The sequence below is a fragment of the Epinephelus lanceolatus genome, chromosome 16 (genome assembly GCF_041903045.1).
Source record: "Epinephelus lanceolatus isolate andai-2023 chromosome 16, ASM4190304v1, whole genome shotgun sequence".
In the NCBI taxonomy this organism is placed as follows: Eukaryota; Metazoa; Chordata; class Actinopteri; order Perciformes; family Serranidae; genus Epinephelus; species Epinephelus lanceolatus.
Genome location: NC_135749.1, coordinates 22,553,912 through 22,575,179, shown reverse-complemented (window position 1 = coordinate 22,575,179; position 21,268 = coordinate 22,553,912). Strand labels below are relative to the sequence as shown.

General features: G+C 40.7%; 1 long non-coding RNA gene across 1 annotated transcript; it reads left to right on the top strand.

Annotated features, from left to right (window-relative positions):
* Positions 1-599: 599 nt before the first annotated feature.
* On the top strand, positions 600-20,505 carry LOC144467296 (uncharacterized). The gene is made up of 3 exons (XR_013493563.1): positions 600-1,802; positions 4,879-4,929; positions 18,871-20,505. It is a non-coding gene; the product is annotated as an uncharacterized LOC144467296 (long non-coding RNA).
* Positions 20,506-21,268: the final 763 nt, after the last annotated feature.

The window sequence follows — 21,268 nt, the reverse complement described above, 5'->3', positions numbered from 1 at the left end:
GATAAGACTTTTTCATTATTTGGGACATTTTTTGACTGAGTGATTAATCAAGGAAATAATAGTTGGATTAATTAACAATGAACATCCAGCTGTTCCTTCCAACTCTAATTATATGGTATTGTGTCTCTAAAGCATTGCTTAATTTTCATTAGTTTGTTGTAAGTGTAGTCTGACACTTAAAACTGCTGAAAATACAGAAAATCCTGCCATTTTAATTATTTCTTTCCTTGACCCCAAAAAGCCATGTATTTCTTTTCTGGTATGTAGGCTAACATGATATGCGGATTACCACCAGCATATGAAACAGTTCATCTAAAGCCAAGGTAGATGAATGTGAGTTTACAAATGTGCAGACATGTTCTCACACACACACACACACACACACACACACACAGCAGCCCTGTGCTCTCTATGTCAGCCCGTCTAAGCTTCTTCCCCTCCCCCTCTCAACATCTCTCTCCCCTTTTTTGTCCCCCTCGCCCTCTCCTTTTCCCTCCCGCTCGCTCTCTCCTGCCTGCTAGCACTATTTCAAGCCTCTGCCGAGGAGAGAGAGAGGGAGAGAGAGAGAGGCAGAGACACACAGATGCGCAGTTAGAGAGAGAGAGAGAGAGAGAGAGAGAGAGAGAGAGAGAGAGGGGAGGGGAAAGCAAACAGGATTTAGAGTTCAAGTGCACGTGCAGAAAATAGGCTGAATAGAGGACAGTCGGAGCAAAAAGGAAACCAGGAAAAGGAACGGCAGGGGCGGGAGACAAAGCACACAGTAGCTCTTTCTCTTCTTCTTTCTTCCTCTCTATTTTCTTCTCAAGGAAAGAGGAGGTATTAGCCGTGGAACAGAGGGCAGAAAAAATGAAAAAGCACAAAATTCAAATACGGTGAGCGAAAAAAAGACAAAAAAAATGTATTCCTATTCCTGCCCCCTCCTCTTTCCTCTCCCCACCAACACACTCCTCCTCCATCCCTCCCTCTTGGATATTTCTCCATGAACCCCCAGTCTCTCTCTCTCTCTGTCTTCTCGCTGGCTCTCCTTTCTCTCTCCTCCCACCTCTTCACACACACATACACACCCCAGAGTCCTTCCCACTCCTTCCCCTCACGCGCGCTTACTATCCACTTTCACTGGAGACCGACCGCAACGAGCTCTGTTTTATTCCTTCTTTTTCTTTTGCTTGTCAGTCTTTGCTTTTGGTTATGCCCTCATGTACGGAGGCACCATCACCCCTACTTTGCGTGGCGCCCCTGAAAAACGCAGGCCGTGGATTGTCCCTGCGTTAGACTGAGTGCAACAGATCTGCTTGTCCTTTCCTGTTAACAGTTTTTTCTATTCTTCTGCAGTGTTTTATTTTTTTCAGAACTTGACTTCAGTTAAGAAACCCCTTTTTGAAAATCTTAACTGTATGCCGAAGCAGGAACTAAGGGTTGAAGAAAAGGAAAAGAGTGTCCGATGAATGGACAGATGAAGGGGACAGAGGCAAAGAATGAGGGGAAAATGGAGAGCATGGTCTGCGGGAGAAAGCGAGAAAGACAGAGAAAGAGAGAGAGGTAGGAGAAAGAGTACCGGCACTAGCAAGAAAAACAGGAGGGGGAAGAGAAGAGAAGGGGGACCAGTAGGGGATAGACTTAGGAAGGAGGGACGGCTGGTTAGGAATTGGCAAAATCGCGGGAAAAAGGAGAAAAAACAAAACTCCAGAATGAGAAGAAACTGGACTTCTTGTCAGACTCAGTCTTGTGCTTCGTGGTCATCTTTGATTTTTATTTTTTGACATGATTTTTCATCACTTCTACGGTCACACTCTCATTCATCTGTGAGTATACTGTACGTACATGTCCTTTCCCTTTCCCGCACATGCATCCTCTCTGCCCGTCCTTTTTTCTTTAAAGCATGCTCCTCTCCCCCCCGCCTCGCCTTCACTTCATTTTTCAACTCTCCTTTTTTTCTTGTTTGAGAAATGTGTTCCCTAGGTTGCTAATCCCCCCATCCTGTTCGTCTATCCAATCTCGCGCTCCTCCTCTCTCCCTCTTTCACTGTCTTTCTCTCTTTCCTCCTTCAGCTCCTCTTTATTGTGGGTTATCGCTGTTCTCTTTGCCTCTCCTTGAAGGATTACCTCTGCTCACATTTAGATGAGGGCTTTGGAAAGGGATCACTGAGTGCACCCAGTTTCAGGGGGCCCATGCATGGGAGGCTAGCACACGAAGGAGGCAGGGTGTGTGCATTTCAGTGTGTATCTATCTGTATTAGTCATGTGTATCTGTGTCTATGCATGTGTGTGTTAGTATGTTGGGGTGTGATTTAGAGTTAACAGAGCCGGCAGTGGCGGACAGTCACTCCTGCTCACGCATGCGTGGATTCGCACATTCACGTTTATGTTTCATATCCATGAAATGATTGTGCAATGTTGTTAGTTACGAAATGCACAGAAATGAAAGGTGAGGTGCTAGATGGAGGCGAAACAATTGAAATACTGTAAGTACTGCGGGGTTTCTTCTTCTTCACTCATTGCATATTTCACTCCTCCCATGTTTCTCCCCCTTTTTCTATCCCATCTTCCATCCGTTCATCCGGGTATCCCCAATCTATCTGTTGGTCCGCCTGTAAAGACAAAACCCACAGTCCAAGATGTGGTTCGGTATCAACCAAAGACAAAGGTGGATTTATCTCAGGGTGTAAGCTAAGTAACAAACTGGAGTCAACAAGTTTTTTCCTTTTATAGCCTGCACATTTGGGCGAGATTACTTTTGTTTGATGTGGTGAAGTTACAGGTAAAGACGGGAGGCTTTGGCGCAAATAACTGCATGTCTGCTATGTAAAGATGTCGACAGTAATGGATTACATGAATGTATTATTGTACTGTAAGTACAGTGGGCCTGAACAGTAGACAGAGGCGTACGGTATATAGCACAAGCCTGCTATCGTCCATTTGCAGTCCATCTGCTATAACCTCCATCGAGTATACCTTTTTCTCCCGCGGTATCAGCATCAGATATCTCCTGGCATCTCTGTCCTTTTCCTTTTTTCCCTATCCTATGTTATATATCCTCTCCTATGTTATATATCTGCCTGCTCTGTTTTATTTATTCACACAGCCTCGTTATCTCTGTCCACATTTTCTCTATTACTTGCCACAGTTCATACCTAAATCCAAGATTGTCGACTGGTATCGTTCCAAGGGTGTGTGTATGTGTTTTCCTCTGCCGACAGCGTTTTTATTGGTGTGTGTTACCTTAAATGATAAGTGCTTTAACACCTTTTGATTGTTTGTGATTGTTTCTGTCATTCGTGTTTGGGCTTTGTTTATCATCTGTTTGTGAATGAAGCAAGATTACCGAAGTTATGCGAGGTCATGGTCATCAAAAAAGTTCTGATTAAAAATAGCACTAGAAAAAAATATTCATAGGTGTTAAAAGAAGCTAATTGCATAGCTAAGGACGTTAGATAACAGTTATTGGCCTAGTTTTATAATAATATTCAGTGCCTGAATGTGTGCTAAATTAATCCGTATGCAATGACTCGATTAATACACAATGATAAGACATTTATGGGCAGAAAACATCACCACATTCTGTGATAATCCAAGGGGGGAAGACGCTTTTTTTTTAGTGGCGTACCGGGCTCGACCTTTCCGTGACCTCCACTGTAGCTCTCAAGAAAATGAGGAGAAAGACGTGGATGTCAAATTTTTGCGTGAACCAAATGTCTGCCATGTTTTCAGTAAAGACACAAGAAGGTTAAAGGAGACAGATCCCCTCCAAAGCCGCCAGCTCGGTCCTATTTGTTTTCAAATTTGACTTTTACCAAACCTGCCTAGTATGTTTGATTCCACTCCCGAGGGGATTTGATGGTAATGTCAGTGTAGTGGGACCCCCAGGTTATGAAATATTACTCAGACAGACCTGCCGTTATGTAATCTTACATAACTGAGGCGGCAGCTCAGCAGGGTCGTGATCAGAGGCTCTGGAGGAGAAGCTATATGGGTCTGCTTATGGTATGAACTCACTGGCAGGGTCAACACACTCTGGGCCTTAAAGGGGAAGAGGCCCCGGCTGCATAAAGATACTGCAGTATTCACACATATGGACTTAAGTGCCTGACACCTAAAGGCTGAGGAAACAGAATAACCTCACCTATAGAAGGAACAGTTTTCTGCAGGCTGTCTGCCTCATTTTCAAACGTTATATACCTTTCTGTGAAATTCAGCAGAGCTTGTCCTATTTAAGCTAAAGACTTCTATGTCCTTAATTGACTTTAAATCATTCACTCATCTCTGATTGAACTAAACCTCTAATTTGATAATGGGTTTGCTTAAAAAATGTGCAAACTCTTGGGGATAGCCTGTCTAAAATTTTATGTGAAGCAAGTACCTTCACATAGAATGTTGCAAATATTCAAGGTACTACAGTCTACAGCCATGATCCATGAATCTCTACCAGCTCTCTGTGAATCTCATGTGTTTCTCATTCATAATTGATGACATTCAACCGCAGCATACATTAATGGATTGAACAGACCTCAGGAATTCCCATGCAAGCTGCCATTGTGTGTAGCAGGTTTGAATTTGTGCTGCTGAATTTGTGTTTTCCCAGCTGGAAACTGACAAGTGCTAGTACAACAGCCCAACAGGCCTTGTGTGAAATACAAATAGTCGAATGAAGTGCTTGCGACAATCTGAAGTGTTTTATAGAGATCTTGAAATACGGTTAAATATATACAGTAAGGGTCACGTGAATTTAAGTGAAGAACGGGGCTGGATTCAGGCTCACTAACAGACAAAAAAATGCAGAATCTGTTCATAAATTATATCAAATAAATCATGTTTTACAGCATTCCTATAATTCTTGAAATTATTTCAGTGCAAATAATGTATGTGTATGTCTGTTTTTCAGGCTGAGCCTCTGAGACAACCTGACAACTTTTTAACAGAAGAGTTTTCTCAGGTAAGAAAAATATTTATGTGCATAAATTTAAATCAAAAAGGGTCCAGAATGAGCACCAAATCCTCCACATTTGTTTATTTATATTTAAATCAAGACCATGTATAGGTTTGTTTAAAATCAAGTGCTTTACTGACTAGACTTTTGCCTAATGGCACTCAGCAGTCAGGAACACTTGGTCAGCCATTTTAGTCTGTGGCCCGATCGAAACGTCGATGCACCATCAGAATAATTGAATTACTCTTCCCTGAGTCATTCTGTCGTGATTAACCTCACAGACATGTGCTAACTGTGGGCCGACGTGAAAGCAGCTAGCAGACAATCTTTCATTTTACTGGCACGCCTATTTGAGTGAGTTTGGTGTTACACTGTTGGCTGTGACTTATCTTAGTAAGCAACAAGTGGAAGGGTCATCTGGTGGTCACATCCCGATTATCAGATGTTGCTGAAAAGTGAGAGAGTGCGGGTATAAAGAGCGGCCTGTGGTCTCGCCTAGAAGCTAGCTTTGGAGATGCCTCACATTACATTTTTGTCTTTGTGCTGATGTCACCCCCGTGCCCCCGGTCCAGCAGCAGGAGAATAAGAGCTACATTCTGCCTCTGCGACACAATAGAGCCCTTCTTGCCCTGATATTTTCACAATGTGTTTTTGCAGGGCCCTATGCACACAGAGACCGTTGATTCAGAGCTAGTTGAGCTGTGCTCTTTACCTGATATTTCCATTCTTGTTGAAGGTGTTTGCTCAGAGATTTGAAGCAGTTTGCCTCCACTGTCAGAACGAGCTTTGTAAATACACTGCAGGTCATTTATTCGATTTCCAGATTAATTTGCTGCACCTACTCAAAATGGGAAATGTTAACACTGCTTCGTAAACGGCGAAGGGCCGACAGGATGTGTATATTTAAGATTGTAGTGATATTTTTCATGGATCAGTGACAGAGGAGCCATGTAAGCCACTGCAGTACAGTACGGTGGTGTGGCATGGGTTAATGTCTGAGGACCGGAGGAATGTGTCCGGGTCGACAGGGAGAATTCCTCAGTCTTGCGCGACTAGGTCACTGCACTGACGAGAGTCTGCCACCTATTTTAGCATGCGCATTGCCCTCCTCTATCTTTTTCTAATTCTGCCTCGCTGTCTTTCTCTCTCTCTCTCTCTCTCTCTCTCTCTCTCTCTCTCTCTCTCTCTCTCTCTCTCCTCGTTCTCTGTCTGGCACCAAGTCTGTCCTTCTTTCTCCCCTTCCACTCTCTTCCTTTACATCATTTCATCCTTTGTTCTTCCTGCTCGCTCTTTATTTGTCCCTGTCTCTCTCTTGTGTCTCTTTTAGTTAATCTGTCAGTCTGTCTTTCAGTCACGCCGTCTATTTTGCTGTCCTAGTTTGCCTCATGTTTTTTTCCACTCTGTCTCCTATTTGTCCCCATGCACTGCTTTGCTCGTGTGTTGTTTTTTTTTCACCTTCAAATATTCATGCCTCAAGGTATTTATACACCAAACATCATTATTTTGTCATTATCATCTGGTTTATCCATTCTGCAACCCTTCACCTTCCTGTCTTTTTGGAGCAGATCTGTCCCTCTGTCTTTTTGCGTGGCACATCGAGTGCTGCAGGGAGGATGTTTTTTTGCAGGCTATCCCAGAAGTTAGCATCACCATGATTCCCTTGACAAAAGCTAATGAGATTTTTCCATAGGATTTTGGATTATTGCAGAAAATAAGCTCTGTGGCAAAGAAAGGTCTCTGATACTTACATGTTTTGTTTAGCAAGATAATCTCCACAAATGAACACCACTTTTATGATGTTAGAAGCATAAATGCAGTCACTATAAGTAAATAGCTATTGTTAGGCTATTGTTAGGTTATTTACTGAAGTATAATGTTGTAAAACAAAACGTTAAAATATCTTAAGCTTGTGTTAACCACAGACCTTATTTCACTCATCAAAATAAATCAAAAACCTATTCATAAAACCCACTGACTTAGAGACAAGGGAATCTGAGTGCAAAAATGCCAACTCATTTTCGTGTTTTAGGACTCATTCCTGCAGCGCTCTATGAGTTCAGTGCTGCAGGTGCTTTCAAGTGGACATAGCAGGAGTGCAGGGGAGTGAGACAAAAAAACTAAGACATATACATTCTCTATATGCTTGTGAATATGACACTGGCATGCTTGTTATTAATGCAGTGCTGTAGCATGCATATGGTGCCTGGTGGTGCTGGTCATGTATGATTTATACGGTGCGTTCACACATACAGGCCGAGGGCTTTCAGACCAGCTATCTGTATTCCTGAGTGAAGGAGTTTGCAGAGTCTCACCTCTTCATTGGCTGTCAGCAGGGGTGACAGACAGACCCCCGGGTACAGGAGTGTTTCCGCTGATGGCAGATGTGGCGATTTGACACAGTCTGAACCTCGCAGACATGCTCTCTGAATGGAAGCACATTTCTACCCTTCACGCAGATGTAGGCTGTGCACGGGCTTATACCTCATGCAGAGGGATATCTGCAGCCACACCTGGAGATTCTCTCTCTACATCCATATACATGTGAATTACTGGTGGAATACCTGGCTCGAGTGTTTCATGATTTATTGTTTCACTTTACTGGGGTGAAAAGTGTTCGTGGTTTGCCACATTAGCAAAACAGTAGTAAAAAGTCAAAAAAGAAAACAGTATTAAAAGTCATTTTAGCACATTTTTCTGTGACTGACAATGTGCCACACCATCTGAACTTTTTCCTAATTGAACTATTCTATCATGCTACTTTTAATGACTGCTCTGTCATTCCCATCTTGTACTCCATTTAGGTGAAAACTAGCCATTTGAATTCCATAGACATTAAAATATGGAAATAATTGCTTGTATTCAAAGCATATATTGAGAGCTGATATGATTAGTCAATTACTTGGTGGACAGCAAAATTAATAGGCAACTGTTTTGATGATTTGTTAATTGTTTAAGTCATCTTTTAGGCAAAATGCAAAGAGTCACTGGTTCCAGCTTTTTAAATGTTAATATTTGATGGTTTCCTTAGTCCTCTTTTTGATCTAAAGATGCCACTTTGGGCTTTAGGGCTGCAGCTAACAATTATTTTCATTGTTGATTAATCTGTCAATTATTTTATCGATTCATCTGTTAGTTGTTTGGTCCATGAAATGTCAGAAACTGGTATGGTAAATGTGTTTTTGCCTACAACTCAAAGATGTTCACTTTACTGTCGCAAGTAAGAAGCTTGAATCAAAGAATTTAGACTTTTTTTTAATTGAAAAAATTAGTCAAACCAGTTGATTAATTATCAGATTTGTTGGCGATTAATGTAAGAGTTTACAACTAAACAATTAATTATTGCAGCTCTTTTGGGCTACAAAGAAATTTGATTAATAGAGAGACAAAATTGACAAATTTGTCAGTCATGAAAATTGCTACCTGCAGCCTTAATATGCATACAAAACTTTAAAGACTTAACTTTAATTGACAGTGTATCGTAACTGTTCTGCCATGTTAAATTATTAAATATAATGTCAGGCCCATCTTGTATTCCATTTAGCTTAAAACTGAATTATTAAGTGAAGAGTTTAATTCCATGAAATTACTTTGTCGTAGTTTCCATATTAAGGAAACTATGACAAAGTAATAGCTTGTAATGAAGCATTAATATTTACGCATGCCACACTGAAATGATTTCATTCTCAACTATGTGTGAGCCTGAACTATTTTAGGTAGCAAAAATCTCCAAATTGGATTTACAGAGAATTTGGGGATAAAGCTCTCCAAATGCTATTTTATTCATCTGTGACAACATGTGTGTAACTCTGCATTTGTGTCTGTTCGTGTGTGTGTGTGTTTGCTCGGGCCCGCCACCAAGCACCGAAAGCCCTGGCAGTTTCAGACAGTGAAGGGAGGTGAGACGTGAGTAATAGCAGTGACTGATGATGTCACAGACAGCATTGCGCTGCTTCAGCTGCCCCCCTGACCTGGCTTTAGGATGGCGGCAGCAGCGTGCAAGCACCCGTGGGTAACACACGCCAAAGCACATTAGAGGCAGGGAGATGGAGAGAGGCGGGGATGGAGCACACAGAACACAGCTCAGGGGGACAGAGAGAGAGACAGAGAGACAAAGAGAGACAGAGAGAGAGAGAGAAGGGGGGGGGCTGTCAGATTAAAGAGGAGAGACAGGAAGAAAAGCTGAGAGACATAGCGATGTTTGCCTCTCCATGCTTTTTTTTTTTTTTTTAGCAGACTGTCTGGTTGGAGTTGATGTTCTACATCATTGCCTCAGGTATCTCTCACTGTCTCTCTCTGTCTGTCTCTCTGTCGGTTTTGCTTTCTCTATCAAACAAAATGAGTCTTTGCATGGGAAGAAAAAAGAAGCTTGATATGCGGTTAGTCAGAAAACAAATAGGCAACAATTTTAATTCATTTATCAAGGAAAAATGCCAAATGTTTGTTGGCTCCAGCTTATCAGACGCGAGGAATTTTTTCTTTTTCTGATATTATTGTCAGTGGAATCTCTGTAGCTTTGCACAGCTGGTCGGACAAAACAAGACATTTGAAGACGTCATCTTGAGCTTGTGATAGGCATTTGTCAGCTACTTTCTGACGAATTATTGATGAGTTATTCTTCAAGAAAGAAAGCAACTGTCAATAATTTTTGAAATTCACTACAGTCATACATATGATCTCTATTTCTTCTTTCTCTGATGTTCTCTTGCTTTTAGATAACAGACACAAGCATTTCACATTTTCTCTGCGGCATCTGCTTTGTTTGTATCCACTGTCAGTCTCTTAACTTGACTCACAGTGCAAAAGGTGAAACTTTCTGAGTGAGTTCAACAAGGGTGAAATGAGCGACATTGATGTAGTCGAAAGACTGCTGAGCTCGCTTCCTCAGACGTTATTCTCCATGTAAATCTTATAGATTGACTCAAAAGGCAGCTGTCGCTGGCTGCAACTCCTCTCACCCAGTCCCTCATTTGCTCCAGTGGGTCCATCGGGTGCTACAAAATATGCAATATATGATGATTCATATGAAGTGATAGAAGCATTTATGTAGCACAGAGAAACATATTGAAAAAAAATATGATGTACGATCTAAAACCTGGCTGATGGAGGAATTATTGCTTTGATGCGTATGAAGAGAAAATTCTGACTGTACAGTAATGGCCACAAGCAAAATCCAGATTATATGGCTATAAATGCTATTATACTAACATTTAATTTACAGCTCTTTTTGTTTTGTTTTTTTCACTTGCCCAGTCAGGCACAAGTGGTTCAGAAATTTACTTGACAGAAATACATTTTTACTTACCCCTCTACAAATTGTATTATTTATTGGCGGTTATCAGATAATATCTAAGACTAAAGTTAATCATATAGTTGGAGTTTCACCCACATCCTCTAACACGACCTAATTAAACTCCTGTTTCCAGGATAACTGAAATGCTCGCATGCACCTCAGCTCATAGGCTTTGTCTTTACCTGATGCAATTTTCTGCCAATCGGTACAGCACGTACAGCTCTCAACAGAGATGAAAAGGAAGTGAGATGATTCACTACCTAGTTATTTCCATCACCAACTCAGGAAAAAATGATTTGTTTAATTTTTTTATAACCACATCCCCGATCAAGCAAGTTGCAATATTTACTAGCATGACATGGCATTTTTTCTGCCCCAGCCAGTCAGACAGTCCTTATTGTTGAGCCCTGGAGCTACCTGAATCATGATTTTGCACTCTGGGAAGAAACTTTGATCAGCACTATTTTCTGACATCTCAGAGACCAAACAGCTGATTGATAATGACAATAACCATTAGTTTCAGTCCTGCAGTAGTTAAATTAATCACAGTTAAAGCCCTGATGATTATAACTAAAAGAATTGCATCATATGTCAACGTTCATGCATTTTTAATGACAGGAGAGCACAGTCACAGTGTGATTAAAATATAGTGTTTTTGGTGTAATATTGCCAATATTGTAGGGTTTTTAAAGATATACTGTGTGGGATTTTCCTTTAAAAGAATGTATAGACTCACAAAGAAGTGCTCACTCTTGACGAACTTGAAGTGTGTGTTGATGTATTTATCTACAGAGGTTCTGCCTTCTGCCTGTACTTTTCTTCTCATTTTCATTTTCTTATGTTTGTGACATTCATGGGCATGCACTTCCGAACTGCTGAGGTGAGGTTGGGGCTTTACAAAAACGTAGTGTCTAGATGCCAAAACATATAAGCAGCAGTCATCCAGGAGACACAATGCTGAAAAAATAAATATAGCGAGGCAAAACGCCAAATAAATGTGAATCTGGGGTTGGCTTTTACTTTCACTTTGACCGATGAGTGTGTTTACAAAAAGTAACTGATATTTTTGCTTACTGTGCCTTTAATCAAGAGAGTTAAATTTTCAACACAGTATTTCAGTCATTGGTTGCTCAGTCATCCCTTACAGATGTTTGTGTTATATTACTATATATGTAGATCAGTACAGCCAAATATCCACCAGAATAGTAAAAATAACAGCTGTGAACACTTTGGCTCTAGCTAGTCCTACTGTATACGGTAAAATGAAACGTAATCAGATCATCGTTTACAGGGTGAAATAAGAGTGCCTGTTATTTAACCTGATTCTTTTGAAATATATCACACAGTGTGCAAATTATGGTAAATGTCAGCTAACAATTATGCAATAGTATTGATGTTCCTACCACCATCCATACTTCTCTATAAAGGCATTGCTGTAGGTATTCTCCTCAATTAAACAATATCTCTTTCAGCATACAGAATTTTCTCTACGGCATCAGAGATACAGCACTTAAAGCTAACTGAGGCATTTATCATTGAAATCCATCTCAAGAGCCGAGGAACCTTGAGCTGGAAGTGGAGAGTGCCCGTTTACAAGCACTCAGCACCCATGTGTTTGTTTTCGCCACTATCACTTCAAAGTCTCATTCAGTACTGACTCCCAAATGGCTCTTGATTCTTTGATCTCATTGCCGAGAGATGAGTGGATACTCAAAGGCGAGCGATCCTGTTCGTAATTTCAAGGTGACAGGCAAGTGAATCTCAAATATTTTTTCTGTATAGGCAGAAATCACCGCACTGGTATGGTATATTTCACCAATAAACAAATGTAACTGAAATAATAAATGATAAAATGTACAGTACATACTTAACGCCACTCATAAAGGTAAAAGTCCGAGAGGATGATATAGATATGGCTGCAATTCATCGCCTGTGTATTGCTCAGCTCAAAATAATATTCTCAACAAATGGAAATATGATACTGGATCAAACCCCTGGTGATTTCTCCATCACAGTCTAGACGAATATAGTCGACCAGTATATCATATTTCAGCAGAGGACCTAACATGTGCTGTTACACAAGAATACAGTTTAATCACACCTTTTTGATCAGAAATCTTTGTCTAAATGCAAACTCAATTATGAGACTTTTTATGAGCGTGAAAAAACTAAAATCTCTTAACATTTAGTTGATTAATCAGGTAATCGATCAAATGCAACCATTCGCAACTGGTTGGTTGTTGTTGATTTTTTGCTATATTCTTAAATTTTATTGACAAAACCAAATTGATTCATGGAGAAAATAATCAATAGATTACCAATATCAGTAACTGTTAGTTGTAGCCCTACTACATTGATGAAGATTGTCTAGTAGTCTTAGTATTTACCAAACCTTGCAGTAAAGCAATGAGAAGTCAAGCCCACTCCCAATCTGGACGGTCCTTACAGGTTTAGCTGTAAATGTCATGCCCCAACTGGGAGTTTGAGTGGAAAGGTCAGAATTAAATCCTTGATAACCTGAGATTTTTAATATTACCGTGCTAGGTGAGAGAAGATTCCTCCGCAGTATGTAAAAATATGAAATCTTATTTTAGTAACTTCTAGAAAGGTACAGAAAAATATTTGTGTTTCCAGACTCCTGCCCCTATTCTGTTTTGTAAAGCATAAAATTCAGAATTTATAGAAGTAAATCAATACAAGCAAAGTGTTGGGTTTTGTTTTTGCCGTTTGGAGCAGGCAGCCAGCGCAGCCAAAATTTTTACTATTGTTTAAGAGAGTTTGAGCCAGAGCAAGCTTGATGATATCGAAAGCAAGGCAAGAAGTATGGCATCTGACTTAATGTACACTCCCATGCAGAGCTGCTCTACGCAAGTAAATGTACATGTAACTAATCCGGGCATCTTCAACAACAAATAACCAAATATCAAACTTTTCTGAACATTTATGAGTTATACAGTGTTATGCAGTTATCAGAAAAGTAAATGGACTATCTTTTCTACTTAAGGAAACCACACCTTTATAGCTGGGTTCACGTCATATCCATGGACACAGTGAATAAACATAACTGCACATAACGCTGTGAAAATTTGATTAGTAATTTTTTTTTTCACTCATTTTCAGTTCTTATTTCTAAAAAGACAGCACCTGACTACAAACCTCTGACAGTTACAGGCAACATAATTTGAATCCATTAATTGACAGATATCAGATATCGTCTGAAAAATCTACCGAGAAGTCTGGAAATGTATGGAATTTTGAAATGGCAAATGTGTAGAAACCCTGAGAGAAGGAAATGTCTTTAGGCATAAAATAGAAGTGAAAGGTTCGTGTGCAGACAGTGGCTGATGTTGCTGTTGTGAGATCTGAGATCAAGGTTTGTAGTCAAAGCCACGACCCTCTCACCTCAGTCATCAAGAGATTGGTCTCCAACAAAGTATAATACGTTAATACTCTAGTATTAGAAAAATGTTGAATATTGCCAGAGTATGAAAAAAATTATGAATGGATTTAAGAAGTGCAATAATAGATCAAAATTTAGACACACAAGTTAATTATTTTATTCAGAGTAAAATCCAACAAAGTGAAATAAAGAGAACAAATGTGTAATTTTATTTAACCCAGAAACGGTCTATAGAAATATGAAGAAAAAGAAGTGCTGTCTCAATTCACATGCTACTGCACACAGTATTTTTGAAAATGGGATATTTTTCCCCTTAGTTCTCAAAACAAAAAAAACCCAAAACAAATCCAAGTGCAAATGAAAATGCGAAAACACAATTGAAGCGCTGTTGAGAGCATGCAAAAATAACAGGCTGCAATCATCCAAAGAAAAAGAGCCTATTAAAACCCTAAACTGGCAACACTGGCAGAGGGGACTGTGTCATGGGAGTGTTGGATTATGTAGCAGTGACCTCCGTAGTGCATTCTGACACCTCTGTTTCTCAATATAGTGGAAGGGTAACTGTACATATATGTATAAACCTGTTATAAGCCCTGTAAGCAAGGTTAGAGCCAGCACTATTTTGGTAACATTTGCAATTACATAAGATGTAGCCTCATTTTTAAATACTTTTATTTTAAGGGGACTACATGCAGCAAATGGCCCCACGTCAGATTCAAACCCGAGCTGCTGCTAAGGACTCAGGGCACATGCTCTATCAGGTGAGATACTGGGGCACCTTAATTTTGCCACATTCTAGATGCCTTACAAAGGAGATAACTGCACACGATCCAGCATTAACAGCCCAAAAACTCCCTATCTTCATGACAATACTGACAACAGAGGTTCTGAACATCTTAACTGTGAGAAGAGTTTTACAAAAGGTCTGTTTTTTGTGACTTAAAGCGCAGTTTGCTCATTGACAAAAGCTCAAAACTCAAAGCTCAGTTTAAAAAAGATACCCACGCGCTTGTGGACAAGGCCTAAACCAGAACACCACCAGTGATGCTTGTCTCCGGTGCACCGCTGCTCTCACGTCCGTCTGTTTTCTCTCTACCTCGCTTAACCATCCATTTTAACCATCAGTGACCTCAAATCACTGAGGTTTTGGTTGCAGAAATGAGTGGTCTTTCCCAAGTGTACGGTTAGTTGCTGTGCTGCTACTGGCACATCACCCATCCAACCCACCACCAACCCTCCTCCTCCTCCTCCCCCTCCACCTCCACCTCCTCCTCCTCCTGTGGTGCATCACCCCACTCACTCGCTTTCAGTCTCTCCTTCTCTCTCCTTCACTCCCTGGCTTAATATTGATCTGAATTCATTTGTTTCCTATTGATCTGCCACTCCACCCTCTGCCGCATTGAACAAACACAAGGACACACACCATGCGCACACAAGCCTCATACACGCACCCGTGCAGATGCAGCACATGCCCGTCTAATACAAGCCTCACATGTGCACACACACGTACACACATACGCAAAGCAAAAAAGGCTAAAAACACTTATTTACTAACGTGTTATACATGAACTGATTTGAAGGTTAATATGCACACACATACGCTGCAGACAGGCACACCTGCAATCACACACTCTTTGTCTGGGAGATTTCAGAGGCTGAAAACACGAAGGTTTGGAGAGGTCTCAGCTCGAGCATCAGACAAGCTAATGACATACAATGGAATCTGGATTCCATATTGATCCAACACCTCAGGAGTGAGATGAAAACACAGGCAGTCCAAGGCTGGCATCGCCAGGCGACACAATCACTGCTGCAGTTCATTTCTCAGGTTTTTTTAATCATACTCAGAGTCATTAGTTCAACAAATTAGATGACTTTCAGTTTGGTGGTAATTGTTCAGGGAGGTATGCGAGCTGAGATGTCATTTGTGGCAGTAATTGTGTATTTCTCAAAAACCTTTTATAGTCTTCAGAATAAAATTAGCAAATTAAGTCAGTCACGTTTAAGGTTACAATACGTTCATTGACGGGCTTTCCAAAAACTGTATCATATCACTGTCATAATGTTATGCAGCCCAGAGCATAAACCTAAAAAAATAAAATATACACAGAAATCAAATTTAATATATGAACATATGTTTAATATATTGAAAGGATAGGGCTGGTGTTACATGATCGATATCAACAAATAAACAATAGAAATACATGTTCACATTACATTATTATGTATGTTGTGTTTTGTAGGATGACTTCACATTGCAGTCAATTAAAAGTTCAGCCAAGTTCACTACTTTTTTTGCAAGACAGCCCCAGCATTTTTAAAATTTATTTAACCCATTTCTAACCAGGTAAGTCCTATTGAGATCAACAGTCTCTTACAAGGGAGACCAGGCCAAACAACAGATTTAAATCTTTAAAAACTTGTCAGAGACATATAAGATTTTCTTAAGCGTAAATAATTTCATAAAACAGGCGAGTACTGTGGTTTTTTAGCAAATTATCCTCACAACAGTGTGTTTGTTGAAGCAGAAGCAGAATAATATTTGCTAGTGAGTATTGACACCACTGTGATGGTGTATGTGAGGTTAACTCAAAATGAACTACAATGGTCGTGTTTATTTTAAAGGAGGAGCATGTCACCCAGTGCAATAGTGTGCCTCATTGATATACGGGAATACTTTTCGGACTACAACAGAGCTCTATGACACGGTAGAATAAAATCAATCAGGCAAAGCTGCAACAGAAGAACTTATAGTCAGTCTTATGTCTAACTTGTGTTATGTTCAGGGCGGGGAATTAACTTTATTGTGGATTCCAAAGTCTACCAGCCGCTCAATAGATTACCATTGTTTTTTTAGCTGGTGAGTGAAGCAAATCTAGCAGCCACATATTACCAGAGTTGTACCTTTAATGATTTCATGTGACAAATATAATTATCGATTGATATAAAATATTTTCTTGGCACGCTGAACTCACTATTGTAACAAGCCACAAAATATAATAAGCCACACACACAGTGACAGCACCAACTGTTAGCATCACACATCTAATGTTACTTGTTACGTTTATTAACAGGTTTAAAGACAAAGTTGAGTCATTACTGTGTCAGAGTGAGTTTGTTAGGACCAGGTTGGTGTTGGATGTTAGCCCCTGCTGCTGTGTTAGCTTGTGATAACTGGGCAGATGTTGAACTGACCGTTTGCTGGGAGTGAAGTTGCTCTGGAGACAATGGCGACTGAAAGTTTGCCAATCAGACAGGGAGTCTGGACAGTCTGCGATCAGACTCCTGGTGCAGAAAGGATTGAATGCAGGCACTGTTTGACTAGAGATGTTCCAGCGCTACTCAGTACTGGGTTATTAAGGATGGTACCTTAAAGGTATCGAGTACTAACACCCGGCCCTGGTATGTTTGCTTAAAAGATGCTCTAAGCTTTCTGTCATAGTGACGCTTCACATTGCCACTTAAATAACTGTCAAGGTCTCAGAGCATATGATATATGAGACAAACTGGATTTGAACTGCCTGCAGGAACAATAAACATGTAAATTTCTGTCAATTTTTCATTGAAAGCTCTGTTTGGCCATCTAATTTTCTCTCTTTAGAACACCATGTGAAAGTATTTGTCTTTGTCCCTCTTAATTCTCCAGCTGTTGTCTCTCATTTCATCTCTTCTAATGGCCTGGGTCTCATTTGAACCTTGAGGGGGACATACATGAAGCAGGGTTTGGTTGTACTCCACCTGAAAAGTTTTAGTATCAAACACTTAATTTCCTGCATTCTGGTGAATTTTTATGCACCAATTTTTGCCTTTTCTGTATCAATTTATGTTGTAAGCATTGTTAATTTTGTCAGAATAAAAGTCCTCTGCTACTTTCATGTTTTTATTGAAGGAGACAATGCATTCTATTTATTCAATTCTATATATTCAGGGGCACATATCCCCTGCATCCCCCCTGAAATCTGCACATATGCGGTGTGTGTATCTCACTCATTCAAGTCACAATGCTCATCAATATGCACAGATTTGTTTATAAAGTAGCATCACCTGAAATGATTTAATGCATGCAATTGTTCTGTGAGTGTCCTGGTCGCTAAACTAGTGCTACGAATGCTGTGCAGGTTAGATAGAAATTCTAAGTCAAAATTTAATTAAATTCTCAATAACTGATTGATCATAGGTCTTGGTTGGGATAGACGTCTGGGTCCCTACCTGGGGGATGGAGAAGAATAGCAGTTTAACAGGAATTTATTGATGAAATAAAGAATATCACCAGCTTCATCCTTCAGAACTCAGTGTTTAATTCAGTTACATGAATGGCAGCTCTCCGTCTTCAATAAGCTGTGTCACGTTGACCAGCCTTCCTGTGGCCCCACCAGCCACTGCAAATTTTTGGTTGGTGGCATCAAGTTGCCATGACACCAGACTGTTTTTCCTGCCCTCTGACCTCGTTTCAGGACATGCTGTGCTCAGTCAGACTGCATCTCCAGCAGCGGCTTGAGTTCAAAGGGCCCGGGGGAAAAGGAGGCAAGGGGGAGAGGCTGTTTCCTCTTGATAATATTAGATAAGATACACCACAGGCAATACTCGCTCTCCCGAAGTGCATGCAGAAAGGAACACAGAGACCTATATATACGTACACATATGGGAATTATTGAGCTCACACCGACACAAAAGCCGCTCATCTCCGTCTCTATTGTCTTTCATTGTGTTGTAGTGTCATAATTATTGCATTTGTTTGGTTCACTGCTGTTTAATTTATGATGTCTGATTGTCTTTTCCAGCGTTATTAATGTATTATTCATCACCACTGACTTTAACCATCTCTGCTTTACATGTATTTTTGTACCACCCTCTCATTGACGCTTTGTTGATGGCACAGTATTCATTCTCACCATTATCTTTCACTTTGTTAATCTATTTCATACTCCGCACACGATGTTTGATGCTTCCTCCATTATAAATGCTTGCGTTTCTGTTCACTTCTTTGTGCTGCCTAGTGCTTCATCTCTAATCAGGGATTGGTCCATTATGATTTAATTATCTCTGAGTATTCTTTCATGATTGAGTCCAGGATGGTTTTGCTGAAAACGGCACTAGTAGATTGTATTGCCTCGATAGAAGCCCAGATATGGTCGTGTCTGGGTGGCTGACTTTAGTTATTTACTTACCCCAACTTCATGGCTCAGTATGTTTATTGATGTTCCCCTTCCTATCCTGTGGTATGCTTATAATCTGCATGATGTTCTTCTGATTTCAGGAATGTCCTGGTCAACCAGAGAAGCTTCCCAGTGAGGAGTGAGCCATGGGAAAAAACGAAAACTACACCCCGGTTGTGAGGTAAATGCTTTGGCAACGTCTGTTTCTTCCCGTTTACACCAACAAAGACTCGTTGCATCTGACTGAAATGAAAGAGACAGCAAACCCCTTGAGAGATCACAGCTAGTGATGGAGAACGTCAGCTCCAAGTATACAGAGAAACGATAACATTTCAATGTCTCTCAGCTTTTTTTTCTTCTCTGACAGCCTCTGTCTGTCTCCTCCTGTCTCTTTAATTTATACTCTTATCATAAAAATGCAAGTTTGTTCTAATTGACAAAGCATGTAGAGGTAAAATTGTTATATCTCGAGCTGAAAGTAGAAGATTCAAATCATCAGTTGGAGACCCCCTCTGTCAATGTATTTCAGGGGGTATATTGGTCCCCTGATTTAGCTGCAGAGTGAGCCCTCCTCGCTTTCATGCTGCTCTGTGGTACAGGCAGCTGCAGACCCAGACCCAAGATCACGCTATAGGGCAGCTACAAAGTCCTTTCTTTACACAGAACTAAACAACGACAGCATCATGCTACTCTCGTGTGTTATTTTAGATAGCATGCTGGCATCCTGGAAGCAAAAGAGGCGTGACAGGTGTGATGTGTAACACCGCAGCGTTGGCCTCTATTGTGACATGTAACATATGCGCTGGCTGTGCTATATAAACAATAACAATGGCATAGCTTGGCAATAACAAACATTTACAAACTCTGTGAGATGGCAGCTGATCTCGTCTTTTGCTTGGATGGCAAGGAGCTCCTTTGTTTTCCCAATTTGCAGACATTTTGGGTTGCTGTTCTTCTAAATCTCCTGGCAGTGGGTTGAACACATAACACGTCATCAAAATGTCACATTCGTCTTGTCTGCTGCCCCTTTTACACCGACGTCAATTCGGTACTGTTACTACCTCCACTGCTGGCTTAAAGGCGAGACAGCTGTGTCCCCCCATTCTGCAGTCGTGCCTTTTATAAAGAATGGCAAGGCAAAATAATGGTGCGATATTCCCGCCTGGAACAGGCAGTGCAAAGGGGGCATTTTGGGGGATTGAGGCTGCTGCGTTATTCTCTGTCCTCTGCTTAGAAGTACTGAATTTACAGCTCACAGCAGCTTAACGCGGTACAGTCTCTGGCTTTTGTTTAATATCTATTGTTGGCAAAAAATGTTGTATGACACATATCCGATCTGTTGTTAGCGTAGTTAGCACGCATTAGCTCGGGCTAGCTTGGCTTGTTTACTATCTCACGTTAACGCAGCTGTCACCCTGAATGTCCTGCCAAACCTCGTTGAAACGAGGTGAAAAAAAACATAGTTGAATATTATCATTAGACAGCCAAATCTGATTTGACTCATATAATTCTGAGTTGTGTACAGCCCTCGTTGCCACCGTAAACGGACTACTACCCAACAGTTAGGTATCTCACAGTTAAACCTGTTGAAAGAAGACTAAATCAGAGAGCCGTCACTCATGTTATTCAACATAATTGCATATGGGACCTTACATAAATGCTCGCATGATTAGCAGTGCTCTCTCTTTTTCTTTTTCTTTGTTAAACTCACACTATACCAAGAAAAAAAATATATATCAGCAAGTATGTAAGCCAACAAAAGCTGCCTCCCATCATTTGTCACCCACAGAGTCAAACCAGCAATAAGGAAACCAATTCAAAATTATTTAAAATAATTATATGTTGTACGCATTTAAAAAACCCTCATTATGGAATAAGAACATTAAATTGTTAGCGTACTTATTTAAGCTGAGACGTGGTGTGTGCATTGTGCGCACTGGTGAACATGCACGCACACACACACACACACACACACACACACACACACACACACACACTTTCTCCTCTTCTGCTCACACACATCCAGGACATGCACACACATACACACATACTGGCCGACACTACCCAATAGCCATTGACAACAGTGCCCTAGCAACCACTGGGCATGATGCCAAGCCGCTGAGGTTGCCTGGTAGTGTGTTCCCATGGCAACGTTTTCTGCCTTTGTAAATAAGGTACGTGGAGAGCGAAATAGGGGGGTTTGGGAGAAATTGCACCACAGAATCTCATTCTGTCTTGAGAGAACTAATAATTTATGGTTTGTGAGTAGTGGATACTTACCCTGGCCCTGCACCAAGCTGTCATCTGACTGAAAAGGTGCAATAAGCATCGACGGGGATCTCAGGTCTGAGTCCTTGCTGCACAGAGTCAGATCCAGGAGGAGTATGTAATCTTAGTCTTCCTTCCTGGCCTTTAAAAGACTTCTCTTACAAATATAATTGGGAAAGTAATGATCACACTCTGCTGTCGGCTCTGGTGAAGTTGAATGTAAATTCTGAA